Source organism: Arachis ipaensis, chromosome B6 (genome assembly GCF_059453495.1).
Source record: "Arachis ipaensis isolate K30076 ecotype BB chromosome B6, ASM5945349v1, whole genome shotgun sequence".
Classification (NCBI taxonomy): Eukaryota; Viridiplantae; Streptophyta; class Magnoliopsida; order Fabales; family Fabaceae; genus Arachis; species Arachis ipaensis.
In genome coordinates this window covers 66,007,501-66,023,503 of record NC_142441.1, presented here as the reverse complement: position 1 = coordinate 66,023,503, position 16,003 = coordinate 66,007,501, and the positions used below count along the sequence as shown (strand labels likewise).

General features: G+C 42.6%; 29 non-coding genes across 29 annotated transcripts; all 29 read right to left on the bottom strand.

Moving 5' to 3' along the window:
- Nucleotides 1-4,045: 4,045 nt before the first annotated feature.
- On the bottom strand, nucleotides 4,046-4,164 carry LOC148558043 (5S ribosomal RNA). Its single transcript, XR_015888898.1, has one exon. It is a non-coding gene; the product is annotated as a 5S ribosomal RNA (ribosomal RNA).
- Nucleotides 4,165-4,364: 200 nt separating this feature from the next.
- Nucleotides 4,365-4,483, bottom strand: LOC148558042 (5S ribosomal RNA). Its single transcript, XR_015890013.1, has one exon. It is a non-coding gene; the product is annotated as a 5S ribosomal RNA (ribosomal RNA).
- A 206-nt stretch (nucleotides 4,484-4,689) lies between these two features.
- On the bottom strand, nucleotides 4,690-4,808 carry LOC148558041 (5S ribosomal RNA). The gene has a single exon (XR_015889408.1). It is a non-coding gene; the product is annotated as a 5S ribosomal RNA (ribosomal RNA).
- Nucleotides 4,809-5,026: 218 nt separating this feature from the next.
- On the bottom strand, nucleotides 5,027-5,145 carry LOC148558040 (5S ribosomal RNA). Its single transcript, XR_015891264.1, has one exon. It is a non-coding gene; the product is annotated as a 5S ribosomal RNA (ribosomal RNA).
- Nucleotides 5,146-8,008: 2,863 nt separating this feature from the next.
- LOC148558039 (5S ribosomal RNA) lies at nucleotides 8,009-8,127 on the bottom strand. The gene has a single exon (XR_015889639.1). It is a non-coding gene; the product is annotated as a 5S ribosomal RNA (ribosomal RNA).
- A 188-nt stretch (nucleotides 8,128-8,315) lies between these two features.
- LOC148558038 (5S ribosomal RNA) lies at nucleotides 8,316-8,434 on the bottom strand. The gene has a single exon (XR_015891253.1). It is a non-coding gene; the product is annotated as a 5S ribosomal RNA (ribosomal RNA).
- Nucleotides 8,435-8,625: 191 nt separating this feature from the next.
- Nucleotides 8,626-8,744, bottom strand: LOC148558037 (5S ribosomal RNA). Its single transcript, XR_015890572.1, has one exon. It is a non-coding gene; the product is annotated as a 5S ribosomal RNA (ribosomal RNA).
- Nucleotides 8,745-8,969: 225 nt separating this feature from the next.
- LOC148558036 (5S ribosomal RNA) lies at nucleotides 8,970-9,088 on the bottom strand. The gene has a single exon (XR_015891242.1). It is a non-coding gene; the product is annotated as a 5S ribosomal RNA (ribosomal RNA).
- A 190-nt stretch (nucleotides 9,089-9,278) lies between these two features.
- LOC148558035 (5S ribosomal RNA) lies at nucleotides 9,279-9,397 on the bottom strand. Its single transcript, XR_015891231.1, has one exon. It is a non-coding gene; the product is annotated as a 5S ribosomal RNA (ribosomal RNA).
- A 192-nt stretch (nucleotides 9,398-9,589) lies between these two features.
- LOC148558034 (5S ribosomal RNA) lies at nucleotides 9,590-9,708 on the bottom strand. Its single transcript, XR_015889269.1, has one exon. It is a non-coding gene; the product is annotated as a 5S ribosomal RNA (ribosomal RNA).
- Nucleotides 9,709-9,922: 214 nt separating this feature from the next.
- LOC148558033 (5S ribosomal RNA) lies at nucleotides 9,923-10,041 on the bottom strand. The gene has a single exon (XR_015891219.1). It is a non-coding gene; the product is annotated as a 5S ribosomal RNA (ribosomal RNA).
- A 206-nt stretch (nucleotides 10,042-10,247) lies between these two features.
- On the bottom strand, nucleotides 10,248-10,366 carry LOC148558032 (5S ribosomal RNA). Its single transcript, XR_015890080.1, has one exon. It is a non-coding gene; the product is annotated as a 5S ribosomal RNA (ribosomal RNA).
- A 217-nt stretch (nucleotides 10,367-10,583) lies between these two features.
- On the bottom strand, nucleotides 10,584-10,702 carry LOC148558031 (5S ribosomal RNA). The gene has a single exon (XR_015891208.1). It is a non-coding gene; the product is annotated as a 5S ribosomal RNA (ribosomal RNA).
- A 198-nt stretch (nucleotides 10,703-10,900) lies between these two features.
- On the bottom strand, nucleotides 10,901-11,019 carry LOC148558030 (5S ribosomal RNA). Its single transcript, XR_015889412.1, has one exon. It is a non-coding gene; the product is annotated as a 5S ribosomal RNA (ribosomal RNA).
- A 225-nt stretch (nucleotides 11,020-11,244) lies between these two features.
- Nucleotides 11,245-11,363, bottom strand: LOC148558029 (5S ribosomal RNA). Its single transcript, XR_015890703.1, has one exon. It is a non-coding gene; the product is annotated as a 5S ribosomal RNA (ribosomal RNA).
- Nucleotides 11,364-11,550: 187 nt separating this feature from the next.
- On the bottom strand, nucleotides 11,551-11,669 carry LOC148558028 (5S ribosomal RNA). The gene has a single exon (XR_015890177.1). It is a non-coding gene; the product is annotated as a 5S ribosomal RNA (ribosomal RNA).
- Nucleotides 11,670-11,855: 186 nt separating this feature from the next.
- LOC148558027 (5S ribosomal RNA) lies at nucleotides 11,856-11,974 on the bottom strand. The gene has a single exon (XR_015888680.1). It is a non-coding gene; the product is annotated as a 5S ribosomal RNA (ribosomal RNA).
- Nucleotides 11,975-12,164: 190 nt separating this feature from the next.
- LOC148558026 (5S ribosomal RNA) lies at nucleotides 12,165-12,286 on the bottom strand. Its single transcript, XR_015890802.1, has one exon. It is a non-coding gene; the product is annotated as a 5S ribosomal RNA (ribosomal RNA).
- Nucleotides 12,287-12,476: 190 nt separating this feature from the next.
- On the bottom strand, nucleotides 12,477-12,595 carry LOC148558025 (5S ribosomal RNA). The gene has a single exon (XR_015889268.1). It is a non-coding gene; the product is annotated as a 5S ribosomal RNA (ribosomal RNA).
- A 194-nt stretch (nucleotides 12,596-12,789) lies between these two features.
- On the bottom strand, nucleotides 12,790-12,908 carry LOC148558024 (5S ribosomal RNA). Its single transcript, XR_015891197.1, has one exon. It is a non-coding gene; the product is annotated as a 5S ribosomal RNA (ribosomal RNA).
- Nucleotides 12,909-13,132: 224 nt separating this feature from the next.
- Nucleotides 13,133-13,251, bottom strand: LOC148558023 (5S ribosomal RNA). The gene has a single exon (XR_015888619.1). It is a non-coding gene; the product is annotated as a 5S ribosomal RNA (ribosomal RNA).
- A 220-nt stretch (nucleotides 13,252-13,471) lies between these two features.
- Nucleotides 13,472-13,590, bottom strand: LOC148558022 (5S ribosomal RNA). The gene has a single exon (XR_015891139.1). It is a non-coding gene; the product is annotated as a 5S ribosomal RNA (ribosomal RNA).
- A 194-nt stretch (nucleotides 13,591-13,784) lies between these two features.
- On the bottom strand, nucleotides 13,785-13,903 carry LOC148558021 (5S ribosomal RNA). The gene has a single exon (XR_015889032.1). It is a non-coding gene; the product is annotated as a 5S ribosomal RNA (ribosomal RNA).
- A 186-nt stretch (nucleotides 13,904-14,089) lies between these two features.
- Nucleotides 14,090-14,208, bottom strand: LOC148558020 (5S ribosomal RNA). The gene has a single exon (XR_015889391.1). It is a non-coding gene; the product is annotated as a 5S ribosomal RNA (ribosomal RNA).
- A 202-nt stretch (nucleotides 14,209-14,410) lies between these two features.
- LOC148558019 (5S ribosomal RNA) lies at nucleotides 14,411-14,529 on the bottom strand. The gene has a single exon (XR_015888679.1). It is a non-coding gene; the product is annotated as a 5S ribosomal RNA (ribosomal RNA).
- Nucleotides 14,530-14,718: 189 nt separating this feature from the next.
- Nucleotides 14,719-14,840, bottom strand: LOC148558018 (5S ribosomal RNA). Its single transcript, XR_015890801.1, has one exon. It is a non-coding gene; the product is annotated as a 5S ribosomal RNA (ribosomal RNA).
- A 190-nt stretch (nucleotides 14,841-15,030) lies between these two features.
- LOC148558017 (5S ribosomal RNA) lies at nucleotides 15,031-15,149 on the bottom strand. Its single transcript, XR_015889267.1, has one exon. It is a non-coding gene; the product is annotated as a 5S ribosomal RNA (ribosomal RNA).
- Nucleotides 15,150-15,343: 194 nt separating this feature from the next.
- Nucleotides 15,344-15,462, bottom strand: LOC148558016 (5S ribosomal RNA). The gene has a single exon (XR_015891186.1). It is a non-coding gene; the product is annotated as a 5S ribosomal RNA (ribosomal RNA).
- Nucleotides 15,463-15,679: 217 nt separating this feature from the next.
- On the bottom strand, nucleotides 15,680-15,798 carry LOC148558015 (5S ribosomal RNA). Its single transcript, XR_015889731.1, has one exon. It is a non-coding gene; the product is annotated as a 5S ribosomal RNA (ribosomal RNA).
- Between the last annotated feature and the right edge of the window lie 205 nt (nucleotides 15,799-16,003).

Here is a 16,003-nt window from a genome sequence, read left to right as displayed (position 1 = left end):
ACAGCAATATTTGATGCAAAACAATGACTTAACAATACAACCTGTTGAAGTTTACTTGCTTTCCTTCTTCTCATCATCATCATTGCTGTCTTCTAGATTCATCTTTTGTTTCTTAGGTTGATGATGCTTTAATCCTTCCAACAGCTTGTATGGACCTCTGCAATGATATTGAAAGTTGCTTGTTCCCCAAGCACTTGGAAATAATGGTTAATCTGCATGATTTATTTGTGGGCTTTTTGAACTTACTTTGGTGTGGGAACACCAAACTTAGTACCTTGCCAATGCATCGGATTAACCATGTGTGATAATTTCTTTTTTTTTTCTTTTTCAAAAGTAAAAGAACTGGAAACTAAGAAAAACAGTAAAATGGCTAACTAGTTCATCCAGTATGCTTGAAGCCTACATTATGCAAGAAGTGAGAATGTGTTTTATAATGGGATTTTGGTGAAACACCAAACTTAAAATCCTGCATTCTCCTTTAGATTGTTTTGGTGTGCAACACCAAACTTAGCTTCTTGCATTATAGATAAAACTAATTAACCTTTTTATTAAAATAGTTATGAACAGAAAACTACCTCGGGTTGGGTTGCCTCCCAACAAGCGCTCTTTTATTGTCACTAGCTTGACATCCTTCATCCTCTGATCATGGAAGTTGAGGTCTCTGTTGCCTTTGGTTTCCTCCTCTTATCGTAGGCTTTTCCTTGTTTTCCATAACTGCTTTCCCTTTCAACTCAGCAGCTTTTTCATTGTTCTTTGAGTCATCTTCATTGGCTCTTAGGGATATATTTCCCTCTCTCTCACCCAGTTTAGCAGGGTTTTGAACCATTTGTTCCATGTACCTTTCAATTCTCTTGAGATATGCCTCCTGGTTTTTCCTTATGTCCTCCTGTTCTATTAATGTCATTTCTTGAATTTTCATAAGCCTTTCCATCATCATTTCTAGAACATAGAGTTTTTGGAAGTTTAGGACTGGTTGTGACTGTGTTAATTGTGGTGATTGATGTAAGTCATTTTGGGCAGGTGGTGAGGTAGGATAGGGTTGGAGATGTGTATATTGGGGTAGTGTGTAGTGATTTTTGTTGGTATGGTGGTGTTTTTGCAGGTTTGGGAAGTTGGGGTTATTATAGTTGAGGTCCCTTTGTTCCTGATGCTGAAATTCCCTCATTCTTAAATAAGAATGTGGTTTCCATGGTGGAAATTGTGCATTCAATGTGGCAGAATGTAGAGAATCAATTTGTCTAGCTATTGATTCCAATTGCTGTTGAGTTTGCTGGTGTAGCTGCTTGTTTTGATCCATGATTGCTCTCACCCCTTCAAGATTCAATGCTTCCCTTTCTGAAATTTCATTCTGTGGCATCTCAAATGAGTGTTGGTTATTGGCTCCTTTGTTACTGAACTCCGCAGTTCCTTGGATGGTTGCTGTTGCCTTGAGTAGGCCATCTGAGAAGTAATCTACTGCTTTTCTTGTTTCGGAGGTTAGTCCTTCATAAAACGCTCGGAAATCCACCTTGTCATTTGTTTTCTTGTATCTCTCCCATGCTTTGAACAGTGGTTCTTCCTCTCTTTGTATGAATGGATGTACTCCTTCTTTCATCTTGATGTGTTGTTGGGGTGAAGAAAATTTGGCTAGAAACTTGGCAACCAATTCATCCCAACTAGTTATACTTCCTTGAGGAAAGGTTTCAAGCCATTGTGCTGCTTCATCCTTCAGTGAGAAGGGAAATAACATGAGCTTAATGGTATCATGGTCTACACCATTGAGATTGACAGCCCCACATGTTTTCAGAAAAATGGATAGGTGCTGCTTAGAGTCCTCCAAGGGATTTCCACCATAGGAACAATTGTTCTCTATTAGTGTAATGAGTTGTGGCTTCATGTTGTGATGTTCTTCTTTCTCAGAGACTCCTCCTTCCTTGTGACATATAAATCAATCAATAGAAAACATAGTGATTTTCTTGAAAATTGGATGTAGCCGGTTGGGACAAAACTTCAAACAGTTAGTGGGTTAGTCAAAAATTAGGGAAAAATAAAGAAAAAGTGCTTGATCTAGATTACCACCTCACTTAATCATTGTCAATCTAATCAATCCCCGGCAACGGCGCCAAAAACTTGATGAGATATTTTGATGAGAAACGAATTTCTGCCAAAACACCCAAAACTAACCGGCAAGTGTACCGGGTCGTATCAAGTTTTTGGCGCCGTTGCCGGGGATTGAATAGATTGACAATGATTAAGTGAGGTGGTGATCTAGATCAAGCATTTTTTCTTTTCTGTTTCTTTAATTTTTGACTTGCACACTAACTGTTTGAGACTTTGTCTCTACTAACCCCCACTGCACTCAAGCTACAGAATGCTCTGTGCATCTTTGCTGTTTTGGTTGTATGACATGAACTAAGAGAGAGTTCTCCATCTCTGGAATTTCTGAAGAAGGGCACCAAGAAATGGAGGAGACAGTAAGGAAGTCCATAGTGAGAGGAGAAAAGCTGAGGCACTATGATTTTCAGCCTCCATGATCAAAGAATGAAGGATGTCAAGCTAGTGACAATAAAGAAGCGCTTTGTTGGGAGGCAACCCAACCTGAGGTAGTTTTCTTTTCATAGCTATTTTAATAAAAAGGTTAATTAGTTTTATCTATATTGCAAGAAGCTAAGTTTGGTGTTGCACACCAAAACAATCTAAGGGAGAATGAAAGATTCTAAGTTTGGTGTTTCACCAAAATCCCATCATAAAACACATTCTCAATTTCTGCATAATGCTGGCTTCAAGCATGTTGTATAAACTAGTTAACTATTCTGCTGTTTCCTAGTTTTCAGTTTTGTCATTTTTGAAAAAGAAAAAGAGTTTTACACATGGTTAATCTAATGCATTGGCAAGGTACTAAGTTTGGTGTGCCCACACCAAAGTAAGTACAAAAGCCACAAATAAATCATGCAAGCTAACCATTTTTCAAGTGCTTGGGGAACAAGCAACTTTCAATATCATTGCAGAGGTCCATACAAACTGTTGGAAGGATTAAGCATCATCAACCAAAGAAACAAAAGATGAACATGAAGGCCAGCAATGATGATGATGAGAAGAAGGAAAGAAAGTAAACTTCAACAGGTTGTATTGTTAAGTCATTGTTTTGCATTAAATATTGCTGTGATTGAGAGTTGGATTGTATCCTGATCTACCCTGCCTGTCTGCATAGTATAGTTTCTTTTCTATTTACCCCTGCCTGCATACATAGTATAATTTCTTTCTTTATAATTCAATAAGCAAGATGTTTGATCATTCACAACATTCTTATCTTCAAAACTTGTTTGCACTCAATTTCCAAGAAATGCATCACATGAAAGTTCTTTGAAAAGAAGGATTGAGGAATTAAACAATTTTGAGGCAAGCAAAAGATTAGGAGAAGTGGTGGTTCTGGTTATACGATTTTGTACTGAGGTTGCATGCTTGTGAAAACTTGCATGGGAGCTCATAGGCGGGACATGAAGTTCAAAGAAGTATTGTGGAGATTCTCAAAAATCTATTGATCCAAGAAGCAGCAAACAAAACAAAAGAAAGAAAAGAAAATACAAAAACAAAAAGAACATGGTCCAAGGCTCTGAGCATCAATTACTAGGCAGAAAAGAAAGAAGAAACAATGACTCAAAGAGTTGTTAGCCTAGTAAAATGCTTGTGGTTGAAGTGTGTCAAGGAAAGAGGCTTGAGCAAGTAAATCCTTAGGGGTGCTTTAACACCTAATACCTTAAAACCAACTGGTTTAGGAGTATTGATTGAAAGCTTATCTAAAGAGCCGCCTTGAGACATGATACTTAGAGTCGAGGCCAAAGCACATAAACTATAAGCTGCTTCAAGGTGACTACATATAAAGAGATCTCCATGACACCATTTGGAGGGTAAGTCGAGCTGCGAATCCCTGCGGGGCCCGTGCGAGCTTGCCTAAAATGAGGTCATTGAGACTCGCTTTAGCTAAACTATTCAAGATAGTGCCGTTTAAAGAACGAGGGTAGGCACGACGTAAAAAAAAAAAAAAAAAAAAAAAAAAAAAAAAAAAGAGGTGCAACACAAGGACTTCCCAGGAGGTCACCCATCCTAGTACTACTCTCGCCCAAGCACGCTTAACTGCGGAGTTCTGATGGGATCCGGTGCATTAGTGCTGGTATGATCGCACCTATTATAATATGCGCACATAATTATCATATGCATGTCTTGCGACGTAGGGTAAGTCGAGCTGCGAATCCCTGCGGGGCCCGTGCGAGCTTGCCTAAAATGAGGTCATTGAGACTCGCTTTAGCTAAACTATTCAAGATAGTGCCGTTTAAAGAACGAGCGTAGGCACGACGTAAAAAAAAAAAAAAAAAAAAAAAAAAAAAGAGGTGTAACACGAGGACTTCCCAGGAGGTCACCCATCCTAGTACTACTCTCGCCCAAGCACGCTTAACTGCGGAGTTCTGATGGGATCCGGTGCATTAGTGCTGGTATGATCGCACCTATTATAATATGCGCACATAATTATCATATGCATGTCTCGCGACGTAGGGTAAGTCGAGTTGCAAATCCCTGCGGGGCCCGTGCGAGCTTGCCTAAAATCAGGTCATTGAGACTCGCTTTAACTAAACTGTGCAAGATAGCGCCGTTTAAAGAACGAGGGTAAGCACGACGTAAAAAAAAAAAAAAAAAAAAAAAAAAAAAAAAAAAGAGGTGCAACACGAGGACTTCCCAGGAGGTCAACCATCCTAGTACTACTCTCGCCCAAGCACGCTTAACTGCGGAGTTCTGATGGGATCCGGTGCATTAGTGCTGGTATGATCGCACCTATTAAAATATGCGCACATAATTATCATATGCATGTCTTGCGACGTAGGGTAAGTCGAGCTGCGAATCCCTGCGGGGACCGTGCGAGCTTGCCTAAAATCAGGTCATTGAGACTCGCTTTAACTAAACTGTGCAAGATAGCGCCGTTTAAAGAACGAGGGTAAGCACGACGTAAAAAAAAAAAAAAAAAAAAAAAAAAAAAAAAAAAAAAAAAAAAAAAGAGGTGCAACACGAGGACTTCCCAGGAGGTCACCCATCCTAGTACTACTCTCGCCCAAGCACGCTTAACTGCGGAGTTCTGATGGGATCCGGTGCATTAGTGCTGGTATGATCGCACCTATTAAAATATGCGCACATAATTATCATATGCATGTCTCGCGACGTAGGGTAAGTCGAGCTGCGAATCCCTGCGGGGCTGATGACAAGTCATCTGAGCCTATTTTAGCTAGTCTTTTTCTTTAGTTTTCATTAGAATTATGCACTTTCTTGAACTACAAGCAAGCTAATTGAGTAGATTTTCATGTTTCCCTTGATTGAACCAACCATATATGAATTTATGTCATTTCATGAGGTTTTATGCTATATTTGTTGCATATTATGAAAGAATGAATATCTCATGATTTTGAGCATAGCTTTGATAAGTTTGGTTGATTAATGATAGGTGAAGAAAGCTTGGAGAAAGGTTGAAGCAAAGAGGAATGGCTAGAAGTGAAGAGAGGACAATGGAATAAGTGAAATTGAACCAGGAAGCATGAAGTTAGCCCCAACGTTAGCCCCCTAACTTGGAGGCTAACGTTGGAACTTGATTTTTCCTCCCTGGCCATCCCACGTTAGCCCCAACGTTAGCCCCCTAACTTGGAGGCTAACGTTGGCACATGAATTCCTCCCTGGCCATCCAACGTTTGCGCCAACGTTAGGGGTCTAACTTTGACCCTAACGTTGGCACATGAAAACACAAGGGAGAGGGGCCAACGTTTGCGCCAACGTTAGCCCCCTAACTTGGAGGCTAACGTTGGCGCCACACACCACAAGGCATACAAGGGGTATACTTCCAACAAGAATAACTTGAGCTACAGAGCTCCAAATGAGGTGATTCAAGAAGCATTGGAAAGTAGGAATCAAGAGCTTTCCAAGCATATATGGCACTGCATGGTGGACACTAAAATTGAGGGAGAAAACTGCCCCGCAATGTGCATAAACGAACATGGTGGCAACCTGCAGTGAGGCCAACTGACCTCTGCACCTTAAAAGGAGTATAACTCGAGCTGTAGAGCTCCAAATAATGTGCTCCCAACGGCATTGGAAAGTAGACATCCAGGGCTTTCCAACAATGTATAATAGTATGGGGTGGACAATACATTTGAGCCTCCAGAACTGGCGTTTTCGCCAACGTTTGAGGGCTAACGTTACCTCAAACGCTGCACACCAAAGCCAGCGACCATGCCCTCTTCAAATGATCATAACTTGAGTTGTAGATGTCCAATTGAAGTGATTCCAAGTGGGTTAGAAAGCTGACATTCAGATCTTTCCAACCATATATGATAGTCTATATTGGGCATAAAATTGGCAACATGACAAGAGGACAAAGTTGGTGCCATAAATGTGCATAAGGGAGGCCAACGTTAGGGTCAAAGTTAGACCCCTAACGTTGGCACCAACGTCCAAACCAGAGAATATTGCTTGCTGCTATGAAAAGTTGGGGTCAAAGTTAGACCCCTAACTTTGGCCCTAACGTTGGGACCAACTATGGCTAACTTCAAAATCGGTTCAATTGGTTCACTTCGGTTCTTCTTCAAACTCCAAGAGCAATCAACCAAGGCCTCTTTCAACCCAATTCCACCAAGAGCAAAGGCCCATGATCATCACTCAAAGGCACAAGAAATAGATAAAATAGAAATTTCATTTAGTTGTAATTTGTTTTTAATTTCATTTTCATTTCCATTTTGTAAAGCCTATATAAGGCATCATTTTCATATTTGTAAGGGGGCTGGCTCCAGAAGGGAGCACGAGGATTCAAGAGCTCTCTTTAAATTTTCTTTTCTTTGTTTTTGAATCTTGGGTTGAGAATTGAAGAAATTCTGTTTCAATCTCACCTTGAGAATTCTCTCTGTTTACTTGTCAGCATAATTTCAGTGAATTGTGATTTGAATCAAAACTCTCTTTACTGCTTTCTTCTCTATTTTCTTCTGCAATTATTCTCTGTTGGATCAAGGAAGGAATTGAGATCTAGACTTGGTCTCTAGTCTCATCCAACCCCTGAGATCTTCAACCTCTCATTTAGATTTTGCAATTGAGCCAAGTTGCTCTCTGTTTTGATTTTAAAGTGATTTTCCAAATCTGTTGAACCTGCTGCATCTTTTACTTCTCTGTTTGATTGTCATTTACACTTCCGTGTTTGATTTCATGAATCCCAGTACCTAATTTCTTTTATTCTTCTTGCAATTTAACTTTCCAATTACTTGATCTACTGCTTTCTTTTAATTTCCAGCACCCACTCCCTTTTAATTTCATGCAATTTACATTTCTTGCAATTTAAGATTCTTGCAATTTACATTTCTTGCTCTTTAAGTTTCAATGCAATTTACTTTCTGCACTTTAATTTTCCTTGTCATTTACATTCTGTTGGCTTCAATTGTCACTCAAATCACTCAATGTTAGCTTGACTAAACTAATCACCCACTAAAGTTGCTTGATCCATCAATCCCTGTGGGATCGACCTCACTCCCGTGAGTTTTTATTACTTGATACGACCCGGTACACTTGCCGGTTAGATTTGTGTGTTTTGGGAGAAATTTATTTTTCACCAAAATACTCATCAGGGGCCCGTGCGAGCTTGCCTAAAATGAGGTCATTGAGACTCGCTTTAGCTAAACTATTCAAGATAGCGCCGTTTAAAGAACGAGGGTAAGCACGACGTAAAAAAAAAAAAAAAAAAAAAAAAAGAGGTGCAACACGAGGACTTCCCAGTTCCGGTGAATTAGTGCTGGTATGATCGCACCTATTAAAATAAGCGCACATAATTATCATATGCATGTCTCGCGACGTAGGGTAAGTCGAGTTGCAAATCCCTGCGGGGCCCGTGGGAGCTTGCCTAAAATCAGGTCATTGAGACTCGCTTTAACTAAACTGTGCAAGATAGCGCCGTTTAAAGAACGAGGGTAAGCACGACGTAAAAAAAAAAAAAAAAAAAAAAAAAAAAAAAGAGGTGCAACACGAGGACTTCCCAGGAGGTCACCCATCCTAGTACTACTCTCGCCCAAGCACGCTTAACTGCGGAGTTCTGATGGGATCCGGTGCATTAGTGCTGGTATGATCGCATCTTTTATAATATGCGCACATAATTATCATATGCATGTCTTGCGACGTAGGGTAAGTCGAGCTGCGAATCCCTGCGGGGACCGTGCGAGCTTGCCTAAAATGAGGTCATTGAGACTCGCTTTAGCTAAACTATTCAAGATAGCGCCGTTTAAAGAACGAGGGTAAGCACGACGTAAAAAAAAAAAAAAAAAGAGGTGCAACACGAGGACTTCCCAGGAGGTCACCCATCCTAGTACTACTCTCGCCCAAGCACGCTTAACTGCGGAGTTCTGATGGGATCCGGTGCATTAGTGCTGGTATGATCGCACCTATTAAAATATGCGCACATAATTATCATATGCATGTCTCGCGACGTAGGGTAAGTCGAGCTGCGAATCCCTGCGGGGCCCGTGCGAACTTGCCTAAAATGAGGACATTGAGACTCGCTTTAGCTAAACTATTCAAGATAGCGCCGTTTAAAGAACGAGGGTAAGCACGACGTAAAAAAAAAAAAAAAAAAAAGAGGTGCAACACGAGGACTTCCCAAGAGGTCACCCATCCTCGTACTACTCTCGCCCAAGCACGCTTAACTGCGGAGTTCTGATGGGATCCGGTGAATTAGTGCTGGTATGATCGCACCTATTAAAATATGCGCACATAATTATCATATGCATGTCTCGCGACGTAGGGTAAGTCGAGTTGCAAATCCCTGCGGGGCCCGTGGGAGCTTGCCTAAAATCAGGTCATTGAGACTCGCTTTAACTAAACTGTGCAAGATAGCGCCGTTTAAAGAACGAGGGTAAGCACGACGTAAAAAAAAAATAAAAAATAAAAAAAAATAAAAAAAAAAAAAAAAAAAAGAAGAAGAGGTGCAACACGAGGACTTCCCAGGAGGTCACCCATCCTAGTACTACTCTCGCCCAAGCACGCTTAACTGCGGAGTTCTGATGGGATCCGGTGCATTAGTGCTGGTATGATCGCACCTATTAAAATATGCGCACATAATTATCATATGCATGTCTCGCGACGTAGGGTAAGTCGAGCTGCGAATCCCTGCGGGGCCCGTGCGAACTTGCCTAAAATGAGGTCATTGAGACTCGCTTTAGCTAAACTATTCAAGATAGCGCCGTTTAAAGAACGAGGGTAAGCACGACGTAAAAAAAAAAAAAAAAAAAGAGGTGCAACACGAGGACTTCCCAGGAGGTCACCCATCCTAGTACTACTCTCGCCCAAGCACGCTTAACTGCGGAGTTCTGATGGGATCCGGTGCATTAGTGCTGGTATGATCGCACCTATTAAAATATGCGCACATAATTATCATATGCATGTCTCGCGACGTAGGGTAAGTCGAGCTGCGAATCCCTGCGGGGCCCGTGCGAACTTGCCTAAAATGAGGTCATTGAGACTCGCTTTAGCTAAACTATTCAAGATAGCGCCGTTTAAAGAACGAGGGTAAGCACGACGTAAAAAAAAAAAAAAAAAAAAAGAGGTGCAACACGAGGACTTCCCAAGAGGTCACCCATCCTAGTACTACTCTCGCCCAAGCACGCTTAACTGCGGAGTTCTGATGGGATCCGGTGAATTAGTGCTGGTATGATCGCACCTATTAAAATAAGCGCACATAATTATCATATGCATGTCTCGCGACGTAGGGTAAGTCGAGTTGCAAATCCCTGCGGGGCCCGTGGGAGCTTGCCTAAAATCAGGTCATTGAGACTCGCTTTAACTAAACTGTGCAAGATAGCGCCGTTTAAAGAACGAGGGTAAGCACGACGTAAAAAAAAAAAAAAAAAAAAAAAAAAAAAAAAAAAAAAAAGAAGAGGTGCAACACGAGGACTTCCCAGGAGGTCACCCATCCTAGTACTACTCTCGCCCAAGCACGCTTAACTGCGGAGTTCTGATGGGATCCGGTGCATTAGTGCTGGTATGATCGCACCTTTTATAATATGCGCACATAATTATCATATGCATGTCTTGCGACGTAGGGTAAGTCGAGCTGCGAATCCCTGCGGGGACCGTGCGAGCTTGCCTAAAATGAGGTCATTGAGACTCGCTATAGCTAAACTATTCAAGATAGCGCCGTTTAAAGAACGAGGGTAAGCACGACGTAAAAAAAAAAAAAAAAAAAAAAAAAAAAAAAAAAAGAGGTGCAACACGAGAAATTCCTAGGAGGTCACCCATCCTAGTACTACTCTCGCCCAAGCACGCTTAACTGCGGAGTTCTGATGGGATCCAGTGCATTAGTGCTGGTATGATCGCACCTATTAAAATATGCGCACATAATTATCATATGCATGTCTCGCGACGTAGGGTATGTCGAGCTGCGAATCCCTGCGGGGCCCGTGCGAACTTGCCTAAAATGAGGTCATTGAGACTCGCTTTAGCTAAACTATTCAAGATAGCGCCGTTTATAGAACGAGGGTAAGCACGACGTAAAAAAAAAAAAAAAAAAAAAAAAAAAAAAAAAAAAAAAAAAAGAAGAGGTGCAACACGAGGACTTCCCAGGAGGTCACCCATCCTAGTACTACTCTCGCCCAAGCACGCTTAACTGCGGAGTTCTGATGGGATCCGGTGCATTAGTGCTGGTATGATCGCACCTTTTATAATATGCGCACATAATTATCATATGCATGTCTCGCGACGTAGGGTAAGTCGAGTTGCAAATCCCTGCGGGGCCCGTGGGAGCTTGCCTAAAATCAGGTCATTGAGACTCGCTTTAACTAAACTGTGCAAGATAGCGCCGTTTAAAGAACGAGGGTAAGCACGACGTAAAAAAAAAAAAATAAAAAAATAAAAAGAGGTGCAACACGAGGACTTCCCCGGAGGTCACCCATCCTAGTACTACTCTCGCCCAAGCACGCTTAACTGCGGAGTTCTGATGGGATCCGGTGCATTAGTGCTGGTATGATCGCACCTTTTATAATATGCGCACATAATTATCATATGCATGTCTTGCGACGTAGGGTAAGTCGATCTGCGAATCCCTGCGGGGACCGTGCGAGCTTGCCTAAAATCAGGTAATTGAGACTCGCTTTAGCTAAACTATTCAAGATAGCGCCGTTTAAAGAACGAGGGCAAGCACGACGTAAAAAAAAAAAAAAAAAAAAAAAAAAAAAAAAAAAAAAAAAAAAAAAAAAAAAAGAGGTTCAACACGAGGACTTCCCAGGAGGTCACCCATCCTAGTACTACTCTCGCCCGAGCACGCTTAACTGCGGAGTTCTGATGGGATCCGGTGCATTAGTGCTGGTATGATCGCACCTTTTATAATATGCGCACATAATTATCATATGCATGTCTTGCGACGTAGGGTAAGTCGAGCTGCGAATCCCTGCGGGGACCGTGCGAGCTTGCCTAAAATGAGGTCATTGAGACTCGCTTTAGCTAAACTATTCAAGATAGCGCCGTTTAAAGAACGAGGGTAAGCACGACGTAAAAAAAAAAAAAAAAGAGGTGCAACACGAGGACTTCCCAGGAGGTCACCCATCCTAGTACTACTCTCGCCCAAGCACGCTTAACTGCAGAGTTCTGATGGGATCCGGTACATTAGTGCTGGTATGATCGCACCTATTAAAATATGCGCACATAATTATCATATGCATGTCTCGCGACGTAGGGTAAGTCGAGCTGCGAATCCCTGCGGGGCCCGTGCGAACTTGCCTAAAATGAGGTCATTGAGACTCGCTTTAGCTAAACTATTCAAGATAGCGCCGTTTAAAGAACGAGGGTAAGCACGACGAAAAAAAAAAAAAAAAGAGGTGCAACACGAGGACTTCCCAAGAGGTCACCCATCCTAGTACTACTCTCGCCCAAGCACGCTTAACTGCGGAGTTCTGATGGGATCCGGTGCATTAGTGCTGGTATGATCGCACCTTTTATAATATGCGCACATAATTATCATATGCATGTCTTGCTACGTAGGGTAAGTCGAGCTGCGAATCCCTGCGGGGACCGTGCGAGCTTGCCTAAAATGAGGTCATTGAGACTCGCTTTAGCTAAACTATTCAAGATAGCGCCGTTTAAAGAACGAGGGTAAGCACGACGTAAAAAAAAAAAAAAAAAAAGAGGTGCAACACGAGGACTTCCCAGGAGGTCACCCATCCTAGTACTACTACTCTCGCCCAAGCACGCTTAACTGCGGAGTTCTGATGGGATCCGGTGCATTAGTGCTGGTATGATCGCACCTATTAAAATATGCGCACATAATTATCATATGCATGTCTCGCGACGTAGGGTAAGTCGAGCTGCGAATCCCTGCGGGGCCCGTGCGAACTTGCCTAAAATGAGGTCATTGAGACTCGCTTTAGCTAAACTATTCAAGATAGCGCCGTTTAAAGAACGAGGGTAAGCACGACGTAAAAAAAAAAAAAAAAAAAGAGGTGCAACACGAGGACTTCCCAAGAGGTCACCCATCCTAGTACTACTCTCGCCCAAGCACGCTTAACTGCGGAGTTCTGATGGGATCCGGTGAATTAGTGCTGGTATGATCGCACCTATTAAAATATGCGCACATAATTATCATATGCATGTCTCGCGACGTAGGGTAAGTCGAGTTGCAAATCCCTGCGGGGCCCGTGGGAGCTTGCCTAAAATCAGGTCATTGAGACTCGCTTTAACTAAACTGTGCAAGATAGCGCCGTTTAAAGAACGAGGGTAAGCACGACGTAAAAAAAAAAAAAAAAAAAAGAAGAGGTGCAACACGAGGACTTCCCAGGAGGTCACCCATCCTAGTACTACTCTCGCCCAAGCACGCTTAACTGCGGAGTTCTGATGGGATCCGGTGCATTAGTGCTGGTATGATCGCACCTATTAAAATATGCGCACATAATTATCATATGCATGTCTCGCGACGTAGGGTAAGTCGAGCTGCGAATCCCTGCGGGGCCCGTGCGAACTTGCCTAAAATGAGGTCATTGAGACTCGTTTTAGCTAAACTATTCAAGATAGCGCCGTTTAAAGAACGAGGGTAAACACGACGTAAAAAAAAAAAAAAAAAAAAAAAAAAAAAAAAAAAAAAAAAAAAAAAAAAAAAGAGGTGCAACACGAGGACTTCCCAGGAGGTCACCCATCCTAGTACTACTCTCGCCCAAGCACGCTTAACTACGGAGTTCTGATGGGATCCGGTGCATTAGTGCTGGTATGATCGCACCTATTATAATATGCGCACATAATTATCATATGCATGTCTTGCGACGTAGGGTAAGTCGAGCTGCGAATCCCTGCGGGGCCCGTGCGAGCTTGCCTAAAATGAGGTCATTGAGACTCGCTTTAGCTAAACTATTCAAGATAGCGCCGTTTAAAGAACGAGGGTAAGCACGACGTAAAAAAAAAAAAAAAAAAAAAAAAAAAAAAAAAAAAAAAAAAAAAAAAAGAGGTGCAACACGAGGACTTCCCAGGAGGTCACCCATCCTAGTACTACTCTCGCCCAAGCACGCTTAACTACGGAGTTTTGATGGGATCCGGTGCATTAGTGCTGGTATGATCGCACATAATAAAATATGCGCACATAATTATCATATGCATGTCTTGCGACGTAGGGTAAGTCAAGCTGCGAATCCCTGCGGGGCCCGTGGGAGCTTGCCTAAAATCAGGTCATTGAGACTCGCTTTAACTAAACTGTGCAAGATAGCGCCGTTTAAAGAACGAGGGTAAGCACGACGTAAAAAAAAAAAAAAAAAAAAGAAGAGGTGCAACACGAGGACTTCCCAGGAGGTCACCCATCCTAGTACTACTCTCGCCCAAGCACGCTTAACTGCGGAGTTCTGATGGGATCCGGTGAATTAGTGCTGGTATGATCGCACCTATTAAAATATGAGCACATAATTATCATATGCATGTCTCGCGACGTAGGGTAAGTCGAGTTGCAAATCCCCGCGGGGCCCGTGGGAGCTTGCCTAAAATCAGGTCATTGAGACTCGCTTTAACAAAACTGTGCAAGATAGCGCCGTTTAAAGAACGAGGGTAAGCACGACGTAAAAAAAAAAAAAAAGAGGTGCAACACGAGGACTTCCCAGGAGGTCACCCATCCTAGTACTACTCTCGCCCAAGCACGCTTAACTGCAGAGTTCTGATGGGATCCGGTGCATTAGTGCTGGTATGATCGCACCTATTAAAATATGCGCACATAATTATCATATGCATGTCTCGCGACGTAGGGTAAGTCGAGCTGCGAATCCCTGCGGGGCCCGTGCGAACTTGCCTAAAATGAGGTCATTGAGACTCGCTTTAGCTAAACTATTCAAGATAGCGCCGTTTAAAGAACGAGGGTAAGCACGACGAAAAAAAAAAAAAAAAAAAAAAAAAAAAAAAAGAGGTGCAACACGAGGACTTCCCAAGAGGTCACCCATCCTAGTACTACTCTCGCCCAAGCACGCTTAACTGCGGAGTTCTGATGGGATCCGGTGCATTAGTGCTGGTATGATCGCACCTTTTATAATATGCGCACATAATTATCATATGCATGTCTTGCTACGTAGGGTAAGTCGAGCTGCGAATCCCTGCGGGGACCGTGCGAGCTTGCCTAAAATGAGGTCATTGAGACTCGCTTTAGCTAAACTATTCAAGATAGCGCCGTTTAAAGAACGAGGGTAAGCACGACGTAAAAAAAAAAAAAAAAAAGAGGTGCAACACGAGGACTTCCCAGGAGGTCACCCATCCTAGTACTACTACTCTCGCCCAAGCACGCTTAACTGCGGAGTTCTGATGGGATCCGGTGCATTAGTGCTGGTATGATCGCACCTATTAAAATATGCGCACATAATTATCATATGCATGTCTCGCGACGTAGGGTAAGTCGAGCTGCGAATCCCTGCGGGGCCCGTGCGAACTTGCCTAAAATGAGGTCATTGAGACTCGCTTTAGCTAAACTATTCAAGATAGCGCCGTTTAAAGAACGAGGGTAAGCACGACGTAAAAAAAAAAAAAAAAAAAGAGGTGCAACACGAGGACTTCCCAAGAGGTCACCCATCCTAGTACTACTCTCGCCCAAGCACGCTTAACTGCGGAGTTCTGATGGGATCCGGTGAATTAGTGCTGGTATGATCGCACCTATTAAAATATGCGCACATAATTATCATATGCATGTCTCGCGACGTAGGGTAAGTCGAGTTGCAAATCCCTGCGGGGCCCGTGGGAGCTTGCCTAAAATCAGGTCATTGAGACTCGCTTTAACTAAACTGTGCAAGATAGCGCCGTTTAAAGAACGAGGGTAAGCACGACGTAAAAAAAAAAAAAAAAAAAAGAAGAGGTGCAACACGAGGACTTCCCAGGAGGTCACCCATCCTAGTACTACTCTCGCCCAAGCACGCTTAACTGCGGAGTTCTGATGGGATCCGGTGCATTAGTGCTGGTATGATCGCACCTATTAAAATATGCGCACATAATTATCATATGCATGTCTCGCGACGTAGGGTAAGTCGAGCTGCGAATCCCTGCGGGGCCCGTGCGAACTTGCCTAAAATGAGGTCATTGAGACTCGTTTTAGCTAAACTATTCAAGATAGCGCCGTTTAAAGAACGAGGGCAAGCACGACGTAAAAAAAAAAAAAAAAAAAAAAAAAAAAAAAAAAAAAAAAAAAAAAGAGGTGCAACACGAGGACTTCCCAGGAGGTCACCCATCCTAGTACTACTCTCACCCAAGCACGCTTAACTACGGAGTTCTGATGGGATCCGGTGCATTAGTGCTGGTATGATCGCACCTATTATAATATGCGCACATAATTATCATATGCATGTCTTGCGACGTAGGGTAAGTCGAGCTGCGAATCCCTGCGGGGCCCGTGCGAGCTTGCCTAAAATGAGGTCATTGAGACTCGCTTTAGCTAAACTATTCAAGATAGCGCCGTTTAAAGAACGAGGGTAAGCACGACGTAAAAAAAAAAAAAAAAAAAAAAAAAAAAAAAAAA